General features: G+C 36.5%; 1 long non-coding RNA gene across 1 annotated transcript in view; it reads right to left on the reverse strand.

Moving 5' to 3' along the window:
* Positions 1-3,677: 3,677 nt before the first annotated feature.
* LOC120628145 overlaps positions 3,678-15,041 on the reverse strand; it is a 63,210-nt gene continuing 51,846 nt past the window's right edge. The window contains exon 3 of the long non-coding RNA XR_005658952.1: positions 3,678-3,729. This is a non-coding gene — a long non-coding RNA (uncharacterized LOC120628145). The remainder of the gene's footprint in view (positions 3,730-15,041) is intronic.

Here is a 15,041-nt window from a genome sequence, read left to right on the forward strand (position 1 = left end):
ACAAAAAAAAAGATCATAAAGACTGCTATATAGCATTGATCTATTCTTCTGCTCTTATTGTTGCAAATAAAGAGATGTGTGACAATCAATTGTGTTCAAAATGGTGCTTTTACAACTTTTTACTACCTTTTATTTAATTTTGGTAATAATAACGTTAGTCAAAAAAAAAACAAATTCATTTTACTTCTACTATGGGAAATTTGGCTGGATGTTTGTAAATCAACGAGACAAGAACGGGTGGACAGATTTTGATGAAAATTGGTACAGTGATAGATTATAGTTTGGAATATCACATAACTAGGCTACTCTAGGACTGATTCCCGCGTTATTTGTAACAAACCGTAATGAATGCGATATTATAAAGAGGTAAAGTTTGTCACTTTGTCATACTGAAGGGGATAATCTCTACTTAACCGATTTTAAAAACTCTTTCACCAATACAAAGCCACACTATTTGTGGCTGCCAAAGGATATATATTAACCTGAAAACTGAAGAGAACGTGGTACTCGGATTTGCAAATTAAGTTGGGAAAAACGGTCGAAAGAAAACATTTCTAACGAAAGCTGCCTTAACGGTGAGTGATATATGATTGAGTTCTACAGGAAAGTTGTCGACAAAAAGGTATAAATTTTAAGCGGTGATAGTCTAGTTAAATACATTCGAAGATATTCAGAGGCAGACAAACACCCGAAACAGACTAGCTAACAATTTCCTAAATTTGACAATGATCCATCAAATGTTCCCTACGATAGATGCCGTAAAATAATAAAAAAAAAAAATTTACCTACTCAAAAGCTTTGTAAAACATTACTTTATATGTTTTTTTTTTAACAAATTTATTGATAACTCTAGAAGTAAATAATAATAATTAACAATCACTAGTATATTTTAAAAGTAAATTGCAATTTTTCCTCAAATCAAAACAGGTGTTGCAAACGAAAAATCGTAAAAAAGTACAAAAAGCTCCCGTGAGAAAGTGAACAGCTGTTACTTAGATGTACAATGGCGGTTTTTTTACATATTATTTCGCAAAAAAGCCATGATCGGTTTTTGTGCGTAAGTCGAACAAGATGGTAGTTGATACGCTTAATTTGAGATATTAAAGTTGAGTTAGTGCAACTCACTTACTGTACCGAACTGAACCACCTATCGGCCCAACCTAACAACTGAAATTCGTTTGGTGTACGTCGTAGGGTACCTACTTAGATGTCTAACAGTACCAAAATACTACTACAAAAACAATACATGTGACAATACACATTGGAGTGGGTAAAAGAGAAAAAAATTTAAACTACCAGTAGTCGTGAATTAACATGCCCGAGTTAGCGGACACGTACATAATTGCTTTAAATTCACAAATAAAACTAAAACATTTATTTGAAGGGTGCTCATACAAACACAGGCTGGTGGAGGAAACATTGCTTAAATTGAAGTTGGTCATCAAAACGTGGTTTTTAAACGTTATCTAAGTTAAGTTGTACTTCTGAGTAATTTTAGTCATATTCAGTAATTGATAATAATATATGACAATAAGCTGCACTCACATTGAACATAAATAAAGTTTGTAATTTGGAAAGCGAGAGTTAATCTCAGAAGTTATTGCTATGCTATATTTCCAGTGGACATAATATTATCCCGGTAAAACAGCTTTCGTGATAAATTTTGCAACAAGTAGGTAGCTCCAAAAACGTAGAAACGGCCGAGGAGTGCTTTGCTTACGAACCCTTCCATAACAGTATGAATGCTTTCTATAGAAATAATGTAGGCCTGTAAAAAAATCCGCGATGTTAAAAATCATAAATCGATGTTATATAATGATAAAGATAACGCGTCTAAAGCCGCGACGTACAGCTGGTCAAAAATAAATCAAAATAACACATTATAAAGAAAGAAGTTTATCTTAACAAGTGACTTGGTTACTTATTACAGGTAAAAGAAAATCAATCTTTTTGTAAGTACCTACACAGGTTCTTTGCCAAATATAATAACGAACATATTTTATAAATCGTTCCTTTATGACTATTGACTTAGCTTCTCAGCTGAACACTAAAAACACAGGTGGGGTAGTCTGCCGGCAGTCTAGACGGGGGGCCGGGGGTGGCCAGGGGGGCAGCGTGGGGAGGGTTGTCTAGACAGCTGATCGACTTGTTGGATTTAAAATTGTCACTACTTTAGGTTTCGGGTTACTTGGGTGCCTTAAGTAGGGGTGAAATGTCAATAATATTTTTGTAATAAATAATGAAGTAAAGCAAGCAAATAAATACTTGAAGTTAATTTCTGTCAGAACCTAAGACTAATATTATGTGTATCTGTGGTCCAAACATGAAAATGATGTTAAAAGAATAAATATTTTAAGGGAAATCACTTGAAATTTATTCACAATTATCGTTGGACCTATCGTTGGATAGGTGCAACATGTTGCAGCTGTAAAATGATAGGTCCACCAAGAATGTCAACGCCATATGTTTTGTATGGGAATCGCATCAGTCAAATGACTTTTATTGGGAAAGTCATTAGATAATAATACAAAATTATCTCCTAGTTTGATTTTGGTTTTATCTCTTAAATGTTTCTTTATACAAACCGCGGTAGTAGCATGTTTAATCATTATTTTATTAAATTATTTGGCAATCGATTTTTAAATAGAAATATTTACATAAGTTTATTTATTGTAAATAATTTGTTTCTAAATGTGCAAATAATTTATCAAAAATTTACTGAAGAGATTTAATAAAAATTACCTTTCAACTGATCTCCCATCCGCTGTTGGTCGTGCCGTCTCGCCTTAGCCGTCAAGGCTCCGTCCGCACTGACGACTATTGACTGACGACTTAACGACTATCGACTCTCCTAAAACTAATATTTCCTAAAAAGCATGCATTCAGCTTTTTCTTTAAACTTTAAAATAAAAAAAAAAGATGCCAAGTTAAAATCAAGAAAACCAATGCCTCATGTGACAATCACTACAATTCAGAGCATAAATAAAACTTTACTAAATGTCCACAATAATTATGCTTACGTTTGCTCAGTTGTCCGTCGGTCCGTTCACGAGTCACCACACCTTTTTTTAGAGACAATAAAGTCTACGACCTCTTACTGCGTTGGTTTTTTTTCCATATACAAAAAACTTGATTCTAATATTGATGCGAATATTTTAAATAGCAGATAGTTTCTGTTAGGAAATTTGATTATATTCATCAAAAAGGATGGTATAAAGGGCTATAAGGTAGTGGCGGTGGGTTTCTCCAGGTTAAACTTTGCATTTGACGCCATTTAGTGATTTATCGTAGTGGATATCACGTTACAAGGGCGCAGGTATATCTATATGTTGAATATGGGAGAGCGTCATTGCATAGATTATAAGAAGTTTTTTGAACTTTTTAAAAAAAGGAGGTTTTTTTATCCTCCTGATCTGATGAAGATCTTCGTTAATTGATTCCATAACTTTTTAAAAGACAATACAGTCGAAGTAGAATATTGACAGCTCGTTAAAAAATCAATTTTTAAACAAACTGTTTGGTTACTAAAAGTATACTTGAGCGTTCGCTTCATGTTAAATTTGTTCATAAATTATCGTTCTATTTGAGCAAATAGAAGATAGCTATCGTTCATTGATCAAGGTCTACGTTCGTCGTTAAGTCGCCATCGGTCAGTGCGCAGACGCCCTTACGACATCCGGTATTTCCTTCCAAGAACAGCGGGGCGCGTGACGTCACAGGCATCAGCATCTGAAACAAGATATTATTAGTAAGTTGAGCGACTTGGCACAAATACTTTGACTTACAACTACAGGCGCGAGGAACTTATCAATTTTACCCAGGTCCTAGTATAGTTAACATATATCTCCATCATATGGTGCGTGAAGTCCATCGATCCGCACTAGGGCAGTGTGGTGGACAAAACCCTTGTCTTTCTGCGTAGAGGCTCGTCCCCTGCAGGGCTAGCACAGGCAAGACACAAAAATGATATCCCCCGATTATATCCCCGGACAGGGGATATAATTAACGTGTCTACCTGCTAAAGCACGGGAACAGAGAATAGGAGAAGTTTACCCCAGTTTATTTTTAAACATATATTATTTGGATATTATTTCCACTTGTGCGCCAGTGCTCTGAGAGTTGATAAAGATGTGGGAGAAGATACATTTTTATCCATTCCCCGGGGATATAATTGTCTCCTGCCCATGCTAGCCGTGCCGTAGTGGGCCGGTGACGGTTTTAGCACGGAATAATAAATTTGTCACATACTGACCCTCAGTTTGGCGGATTAAACTTTGACAAAATGGCGGATTAAATTTTTTCTCACATCTCCCTCAATATGGGTATCAAATAAAAGGGCTTGACTAGTAGAATAATGTTATTCAAACAAAGATAGCCGCCACTACAGAAGTGCTTGTCCTTCTAGACTAGTCATGTGTAGAATAATGCACACTTCTTTAACAGTCGGGGATTTTAAATTTTAAATTATTAAATTTGTATGTGTCCGTCAAAACTGAATTCTTACCCATTTCTATAGAGATGTTCACAGAGATACAGTTAGGTTACAGTTTCAAAACTTTTTCATATTATATTTTTGACAAGTAACGTCGCAGGGTCCCACTAGCAAGGTTTAAATATCTTTCGAAGGGAGAAGCTTCTTAAGAGCAATGTCACGATACTCAGCCTGCCGTGCGGTCCAAACGAAAGGATGTCGCGGTGTTTTAAATCTAATTAGTTTTCTCTGTTTTTAATTTACCTTATTGAAATTCGAAATATTTGCAGATCAGACTGCTGGCCTGTTGGACTATTTTCACACTTAAGATACCAAATTTGAAATTAATGTCGAGTACTAAAGTCGTCTGAAGCTTCAAACTGCTATGTTAAATTCAAGTTTCTAGTTTAATGCAGTAAATAAATTGAATATTCAAAAACGCATGACTTTTAATTTAGGTTACATTATTCTACTAGTCAAGCCCTTTCATTTGATACCGATATTGAGAGAGTTGTGAAAAATGATGTAATCATTGCTATGTAAATAATATTGTCGTTGTCGAAGCGGAAACAATACACTGGAGAACGAAGCAGAGTTTATTCTGCACTTCGTAGTTGTAAAGTTGTTTATATATTTTTAATCTTCTTAACGATTAGAACTTCTGAGTCTAATCTATTTCTAAAAACTTTGTAAGGAGAAAGTAGACAATACAAAAACAAATTATGGCGAAGCGACACAGTACTACACACATCACTCCCTCTTCCGCCACGCTTGCTCCTATGCCATACACCACGTCGCCCACAATCCGGTTTATGCGGCGATTGAAAAAATGTCTACCGCCCGTCTAGCGTCCGCGGCGACCGGCGACGGGAGGCGAGCGACCGCGCGGGCGACTACCGTCCACACGATAAGTCCTTACGCATGTAATATCAACCTGTTATTAACTAAATTCCCAAAATCCCTAAACCTAAGACGTTTTGGCAGTCATTTAAAAAACAAACACAGCAGAAGTGAAAATTCTGAAAAGTAGCCTACGCCTACGAGACATTGAGAAGGATATAGAGAATTTGGAATATTAGAACGAATGTAAGATTTATTCTTTTTTATCATGATTTAATATCTACTGATGGACCCTGCTTCCTGCCCGGTGAAGTACCCACCTACCGGGTCAAATTGTGTTTTAAAACCAAACAGATACCCATTGAAATATACACAATAAACTTCATCAAAATCGGTGAAGCTGAACCGTACGGAAGAATTATATTTATAATCGTATTTTTACATTTATGTGTTAGTTTCCTTACCGTGACGCATTTTCGTTTCATTGAGTTTCTAAAGAAGTTTCACATCAAAAAGCTTTTTATTCGCCTCTTTTGTTTATTTCGTAAATGTTGACGCGTAACTATTATATCTGAAACATGCCTCAGGGTGTTCCTATGAACGCTGAAGATCTAAGACAGCAGCGAGTCGCATTCAGTCCAATAATTGTTCAGCAAACATTTTAAAAGTTAGATAAGAAAAGACATAGTTGTCTTTTTAGTTTTTTACGCAAACTTCATAATTATTTTCTTGTATTATATTGAATAGAACAAATTTATTTACAACAATCTATATTCCTAACTATCTATATGTGCTGCCAAGTTTAATATATTGCTGCAGATTATTAGTAGATACAGCTATAATATGATAATAGCCTCGTATTGAAAGTCAAAGTCAAAGTCACTTTTGATACGTATATTGCATGTAAAATATGACATAGAAGTGAGTTGATGGCGATAACTAAGTTCGTCAACTTAAAACTAAAGCTACGAGGGTTCCAAACGCGTTTCTTTTTTGTTTGAATATATAGTTGTTTTCAATTTCATTAGTTCCCTTTTCATTATTAACTTTATTTTTCGCTATAATTATAATCATTGTCAGATGCGCATGTGCTTTCCTGTAATTAAACTATAATATTATGTTTCTCAATGATGTAGTTCCTAGGCTAGTTTTAGTGTATATCTGTTGACGAACCTAATCCTACTAATATAATACCTAATGAAATGCATGCATGCAAAATTTAGATGAAATTTTTCATGCATGTATCCTTTGACATGGAAAACAACATAGGCTACCTTTTGTCCCGGAAACTAAAAGAGTTCCCGTGGGGAAAAAAAAAACCTTAATGCACGCGAACGAAGTCACGGGTATCAGCTAGTAAAAAAATAAATAATTATTTTGAAGTAAAAATTCAAATGCAAAATTCAATTGTAGGCCTACTTTATAAGCACTTTTAACTTCAAGTAAGCATATCTGTTTGTTGTGACTCTACCACCGGATCGGAAGGCAGATTCTACCGAGAAGAGCCGGCAAGAAACTCAGTAGTTGCTCTTTTCCAACATCAACATTTACAATCGTTTTTCTACCTTACGGGAGATGAGAGCGAGGCTGACTGCTTCCAATCTACTTTGTCATAAAGAAATTCATCAATTGTATAGTAACCTCGCTGTATATTAGATGTGTTTTTACATATTTTTTAAATGTATGCAACGGTAGGTCCAGAATTATCTTAGGAATCATGTTGTGAAAGCGTATACTCAGCCCCACAAAGGCAGACGCATACAGATATCACTAATTTATGTCCGTTTCTGGTAGGTCGAATGTTAATATCAGCTTTTTGTTTATAAAGAGTAATATTTTGTTTCACAAAGTAAGTATGAAGTAATTTAATATTGTAAAATAAAACTTCCTGGTATACAGCTCCCCGGAATACTGGGTAAGGGAGCAGACACAGACGGGTAGCAGCGACCCCGCCTGTTCTAACAAATAATTATTTTTTATAAGTTTAGTAACAAACGGCAGTCTAAATTCGGTGACGGTGCGATCGATCTTATTGATTTTGGCAACCATATTGATTTTTTTTCAAATCTATTGTTCGAAACGTTAGGGTTGTAGAAGGGTGGAACAATGAAGGGAAACTAATTTTGGGGACAAATAAGCGAATTTTTAGCCATTTAGAAAAAAGCGCGCGCCATCTGCTCTAACATGAAAATATGGTGTTTTGAGGGTTCCGTATTTCATTGTAGAAAAGCCCTTATTGATCATTTTAGTCGGTAAGTAAGCTGTTCAAAAATAAAGGCTCTTTAAAATATTTTGATTTTAACGAGCCTTTATTTTCTGAGTTTAAGGTTTAACTATTCTTTATAAAGAAGATTAAGTGGAAATGTCTCATTCCAACAATCCGCAATTGCAATCGTGATTGAATTTAGATATACTTATATACTTAGTTCCAAGTGAAAATGTGAGATGGTGATAAATCCGGCTCACTCCGGCCTCTTTTTAGACCAAGGCGCATTTGGAATCTTCGTAGCTTTAGTATGAAGTAGATTTCAAAATTACCATCTCGTCACTAAAATAGCAGTACACAAAATTTTTCTCGCCCACATTTTACATTCTCCAAGCATGGGCGGGGGAAATTTATATTAAAAGAATATGCGTGTAATATCAAAGGAGGGCGAGTTTCTCCTTTACTTTGTTTCACATTGGCACATGGACAAGTAAATTTTATCCCTTGTCAGTGGATGTAATCGGGGGATTATGGTACCCTGCCTGTGCTAGCCGTGAAGGATGCTAGAATTGTTATTTTGACGCTAAAGATTTCAGTAACCAGTTTTTTACATTTATACTTTAGGAGCTTCGGTGACGGAGAGAGGAACCGGTCATCGAACGACAGCAAATCAAACACATCTGTTTGGTTTTCAATTGCAATCATTTCCAACACAGCACGCGAAAGCCAGTTCGTTATTATTTTGACACTATAATTTCGTTCATCTACTAATTGTCTCAGTTAAAGACTAAATTCCTAACTTTGCGTGTGTTGCAGTTTGTACTGACAACCTCGACAGTTCTTCTAACGAGACGTGCCACAATATGCAACGAACTAAATCGCAATTCACGAAAGTTTATTTTAATTTATACTAGTTTATTTTAGTTTATAATTTATGAATTTTCTCTTGTCTGGTCTGGTGGGAGGCTTTGGCAGTGGCTAGTTACCATCCTAGCGACAACGACATAACGCTAAGCGATTTAATGTTCCGGTGCGATGTCGCGTAGAAACCGATAAGGGGTATGATTACCATCCTCCCTAATAGGTTAACCCGCTACCATTTTAGACTGCATCATCACTTACTAGCAGGTGAGATTGCAGTCAAGGGCTAATTTTTTTTTTCTATTTAAAGTTCTACCACCTGGTTAGTCTGGTGTTAACCATGTTTAACGTGGGAAAAAAGGAGGAGGATCTCTATTCGTTTGTTTTTTTTTTGTATACTTCCAGACTTTCCTTGCTACTATATAAAAAGGAATACGAAGTAAATGATGTATACATAGTAACTTTCTACATTTCACTTGGCACAGACTTAAAAATGTTGTAGAAAATATTGATTTGTTGCTTTTAAGTTTTATAACGAAGCCCGTTCTTTTTTTGTCATAACTTTTGATGTTACACTTCTTTTGGCGCGTTAGGGAAAAATGGTGAGAGTAAATTTTACGATGCGCGCGCACACCGTCACAAAAACCGACACCCTGAAGTTAGCTATAGTCAACATTTTAGTTTTTCTAAAAAAGGTTTGACAGTTGACTTTCAATAATTCAAACAATACCTTTTTTCTATTGTTAGTGTCGTTTTTTCTACAAACGTAGAATAAGGCGAAAGATAAAAATTTTCAAAAGATTTTTATCTTGTTACTCCAAATAAGTAGATATAACTTCAAAACGCGTGTACATAAGAACACACACGTTCTTTTTTTTATTGAAGTCTAAACACAAAGAAGTGTCTCGTGCGGTTATTTGATAACTGCAGTTATACAGTACTGTGCGACTCCCCGGTAACTGTATCATGTTATTCTCAGCTCCTAAGTCCTTTTGAGCTCCTAAGAAATTATCATTATTGTACTTATTTGCGCACAATTTTCGAAGAAAATCACAATCTTTGGCACCAGCAAAATATATAAATATAACAAACAGAACAAAATCATTGAAATAGCTAAGATTTTATGACGATGACGAGAATTATACCAAAGTAAAATATTTTGAATTAAAAATTAATGACGAAACAGAACATAACGAACTTGGTGTACCTTGCAGAAACTATGCGAACGTGGTCTGGGATCTCACCTACTAAATACAAAAATCTATTAAAGGCCTAGAAAACTTCTAATACGTAACGAATATATATCGCAGTTTCGTCTAGTTGTAGATCAAAATTTATTACAATTTACACCACACATTTTAAGCACGATTCTTGGTATCGCAAATTAGTATGAAAAGAACAAATAAAGATTGATTACTGTAATTGAGTACAATCAATGTTTAATTTCTGCGAAATAACGGAAAATTGTTAGAAATACTGAACTGTGAACTCTACGAGGTGCGACCGTGAAATTGATTAATTTGTTATTAAATTTTCTCACCGTCGCGTCGCGTCATTGCACTAATATATTTATTTTGGAATTAGATTCTCAACTCATAATATAGGTAGTCCGGGTTGGAGATCTACGAGTATCTCACAAGCGACAGAGCGAGCCAGCGTGTGTTAGTGGCACCTTAGATATTACCATGAAATGCAAGTCTATAATATATTTTACCACAAGGATACATTTTAGTAATTTTTTAAAAGTAATTATTGTCTAAATATCACACAAAATGATTTGAAATATTTAAAAATAAAATACAGGGCTACACGATGTTGACGGTTCGATTTAAATGTTCAAGAGGTTTATTAGAATAGCAGTACACCGCAGTTTTACTTCCGTTAACTATATGGGTTAAAGTAGATTGCATACCTAGCTAGGTAGGCCTACGAAATTACTGATTAACCAAATTCAAATATTGTTTCTGAATTGCTTTAGATTTGTTTATCTTACTTTACTTTGGTATATAGTATATTAAAAAATTTAAAATACTTAAATGAATGTGTTGGATATTTTGAGAAGTACTTACGTTATTGTTATTCTATTTTTCTTTGTAAGCAAACCATTAACACAAAGTACATTTCACTACACACCGTCGAAATACTCTTCGTGAATACACACGCGAGATTTTATGACTCGGCGCGACACAACCTCCCAACACGACTGCTCGTGGCCAACTGACGGATGACGTATGAAAAAAGCTTTTCTGCTTTATTTTCCCATTGCTACCAACTGACTCAAACCATACTGCTATTAGACTTTTAACTGTATTGCTATCACTATAACTTGTATAATAAGTTTGTCTTAATAGATAACTCGAAAGCTTTTGTTTATTATTTTTCATTTATTTTGTTTTAGCAACTTTAGCGTTTTGTTACCATGGAGCCTTGGAGTGATAAGTTTTATGAATGACTAGCATTGATCCGCGGTTTCAGCCTCGTTAAAAACCAGCAAAATATATTCGTTAGACGAAGGCTTTTCTCTGCGTCCACCGGTCATAAAGGCTACGTTGCCGTGCCCTGGCCACTTCAGCATTGCAAGTCGTTCAGCTATGCCTAATGCCGGTAGCTCCGATCCTGGAATACCCTCGTTTCTGTTATATACTTAGAATAGATTAAAAACAATAATAATACCTTAAACGTATTACTGTGAGAACTACTATTAACAGTGTGAAAACTGGCGTTTGCATTTTCATCACTTTTGTACCCCTGAGAACGCTTATGCGAAATTTCATAATGATCGGTTGAGTAGTAAAGGCCTAAAAACAGACTTACATATCAGACATTGTACGCGGATTAACATTGTCTGCCGCATAGCAGGTCTCGTAATTATCTTTTTAACCTCGCCACTTTGTCCACGGGGTGGCCACCCCGTGGACAAAGCATCGAACCTGTAACCTTTGGAGTCCTGATCAGTTACCCACCTCCGCGGCCCTGCAGTGGGGCGGCCAGTGCAGCCGGGTAATGACCTCGAGCAACAAGCACTGTTCGCAAAAAAAACTTTACAAGCAATAAAATAGAAGAGTCTGTCTGTGATATCAAATTAACTCCCTCTTATTTTATACTAGCGGTTTCCTGCTTTCTCCGTCCGCGTCTATTACCTTTATATCCCGTTGGAACCGTTTGTTTTCCAGAAGGGCGTAGTTAGGAGATACACATATACCTATTATTTGGATATTATTTCTGCTTGTGCGCCAATGCTCTGAGAGTTGATAAAGCTCTGGGAGAAGATACATTTTTATCCTTTCCGCGGAGATAATTGCCTCCTGCCCATGTTAGCCGAGCTGGGATTAACAAGTAGCCTATGCTAATTACAATCCATTTTACTACCTCTATGCTAAAAATCTAATTGATTGGTTGCTTAGTTAGAAGCGTTAAGGTAGGACAAACAAACAGGTTACGCTTAATCTCATAATTAAGCGTAACATGGCCTAAACAAGTTTTTATATTTGTACAGTGTGGTTTTTTACGTTTAACCCCTGTATAGTTCGTCTCAAATCCGGCTTAATTGTAGAATAAGATCATGTTATCTGACGGCCACAGGATCTATGATCTATGAACAATGCTTCCCAAACACTATTTTCTGTGGTTAACAGTGGCAATAAAAAACTTCTGTTAATTTGCAATGCAATGCATAATATATCGGTGTAGCGTTGTATGTTCGCCTGTGATGTTCATCCGAAAGCATGACGTTCGCAATTTAAAGTAGACGACGAAAAAGGATTTTCATAGTACTTTAATAGTGTTCCTCTTTTGCATTCGAATTAGAATTTAGTTTATTCCCAACTTGTGAATGTGGTATTTTGTGCATTATTTATCCTTAAATGTTATTTGAATATTTCGTTATAAGTTTTAAAAGAATAACGTGATTAACCACATAAGTATATCTTACTTCTTAATTCGTCCAATATTTAGAAGTGGCCTAGAACATGTTCACAAACACATAGCAGTTAAGTAGTAGGTAGGGCTTGTCCGAGAAGTAGGTACTACCGCCATGCTTATTTTTGCCGCTTAGCACCATTAGTGCAATGCTGTGTTCCGGTCTAAACACATGCGGCTGGCACATCGCAGGACGCTTGTTTAATCCGTCAATTATTACTAAGTATAAAAAAATAATATTAAAGAAAATTGATAAGTAATCTTTTTTGTTATCTGTCCTCGGCCAGACTCATCCCCGCCCGGGCGTCGAACCCGCCTCCCCCGCCTCTGTCTGTCTGCTGCCACCGAGACAGGCGCTCGGCTTCAGGTTGCCCTCGAGTTCCCTTCAGCGAACTAAGGTTCCGAGCGAACTTGAAAAACCTCTGCGATTTGAAGATATTGGTCGATTGTGTGATGAGGCACCGTTTGTTTTATTCCACTACAAGTTAGCCTGTATCGATCCCCGGAAAAGGATAATTTTGATAAGGTATCATTAATTATTTCCAAATAGATTCTGGTCTGGAGTTTTTTCTTATTGGAAAATAATTAGCAAAATTACAATCTTGAAGGTGTCTGCAATCAAAGTGTGTGGAACTATTCTGAGTTTGTAGAGTGGCATGCTAGCACTGCATTGTTTACTGACCACCTACGCAAAATTTTAACCTATCTATATCAATTTTCGAAAACATGAATTTTCGATCCCTAATTAAATGAAAAGTTAAAGAAGAATACAGACTTTGAAGTGTGGATTATTATCATTAAGATTTGTTGTTGTTGATTGAGGGTTCGGTCCCGGCGTAATCCGAGTACGATGGAAACATAAAAATGGCGAGAAAGCCTTTTTGGGAAGTCAGTTTATAAAATAACAAGGTGGATAAAATAAGCTATAAGAAGTAGGTGTGGAAGTATAAAGCAACTTGGCTTAATCACTTGATACAGACTGATAACATATACTACTAAATAACTATACCAGTTGGAACACGACCGGGAAGAGATGGCGCTGTTCTGTTACTTTCAAATATATTTATATTTCAATTATGTCTATTGAGATTAGTTACTTAATTAAATGTTTAACAAACATACACCAAAAGTAGCAGCAATTTCCTACGTTCCCAGCGCGGCGGATGCAGCATCGGGGTACTAGGCGCGCATAGGTCGCAGACGGCGACTAGTGGGGCAGGTCGCCGGCGAGCCACGCTACGCGCTCAAGGTCGGCGACGCCGCGCCGGCTTGCCGAACCCGGTACACTTGCTTGATATCATGCATGCGCTATCTCGCATCCCGGACACGGATGTAAGATGCTTTTTATCAAGGTAAATTGTGGTTTACATATACAGTTCTAGGAAGCTTGGAGAAAGCCGCTCCGCTTTCATCTTACACAAGATAGAACAATGATTGTTAAATTATGTTGTAAAAGAGCAACAGCTGAGTTTCTTGCCAGCTTCTTCAAAGTAGAATCTGCCTTCCGAACCGGTGATAGAGTCACTACAGACAGACATACTTGACGTTTTAAAAGTGCTTATATTAGGCCTACTTGAAATAAATGAATGTAGATTTTTTTTAGAGTTTAATTTCGGCCTCGATGTGTGATTAGATGGTTTTCCAACTTTACAGGAGAGCCAAAGGAAATTCCGTTGTTCAAATGTCCATCGTATCAACAGTGTCGTTATTTTTTTTTATAGAAACGTTTATAAAAACAGCTGTCACCACTCCACTTCCTCGTCCCGTGGTTGTCGTACGAGGCGATTAAGGGAACACGGGGTAGCAATAATTTATGGACAGCAGCGTCCTCTTTGCTACTACAACCATCTGCTTCGATCACCAACCCGTCTACCCAGCGTGTTGAGTATGAGCGGACCCTCCTTGGGAGAGGCCTACAGTCCAACTGTTATGAGCTATTGATGGATACGCCAGTGTCACCTTACTCAGAGAAAGTGGATCGTATAAGTATAGAGCGAGCATTGATTGAACGAACTTCGACTATAAAAGATCTGTTGCTTTTCGGATATGCGCTCGCTGCGATCATATCCGGGGCCGACGTACGCAGCGAGGCACGAAGGGAAGGTAACGGTCACATTAATTAGAACGGGTTTGCTGTGTAGTCGCTTCCATTAATGTTTTTGGAAGGTTTCCAAGTGGTTTTGGTGGTTAAACTCACTAAAAATGACTACCCAAAGTATAGGGAAACCCTTAACTCTTAAATATAATAAACGTCTAAAGACCAACCTTAGAAGGAAAGCTCTAGGTACATAATTAATTGGTTTATTGATGTTCAATAAAGTTTATATAAGTTTGTTTGTAAATAGTTGCAATAAGTTTTCTAAAAATCTGGGTATTTTAAAGTATAGTTTATATTAGTTTTTAATTTCCTTATACCCAAAACATCACTTGTTTTGAGGGTCTAACTACTAACAGACAGGGTCTAACACTAACTAAGAGGGTCTCTAGCGATTATTATCAGTTTGTTTTAGACAATGTCCATTAATTATGGCTCTACATACTCTGTACTTTTCTAAATCCGGCTTTGTATTGAGAGTTTGTTGACGAAAGTCAAATACGTAACAATTTATACCCTGATCCGGAAATCAAATCAATGAGCTCGTGATCCATAGTCGAACGTGCTAACCAATAGACATACGAGGCATCATGATTAATATTTTATATAAGTGTGGTTTACAATGCGTATGAAGCATTGCTTCTGTCGGG

Source organism: Pararge aegeria, chromosome 12, assembly GCF_905163445.1.
Source record: "Pararge aegeria chromosome 12, ilParAegt1.1, whole genome shotgun sequence".
In the NCBI taxonomy this organism is placed as follows: Eukaryota; Metazoa; Arthropoda; class Insecta; order Lepidoptera; family Nymphalidae; genus Pararge; species Pararge aegeria.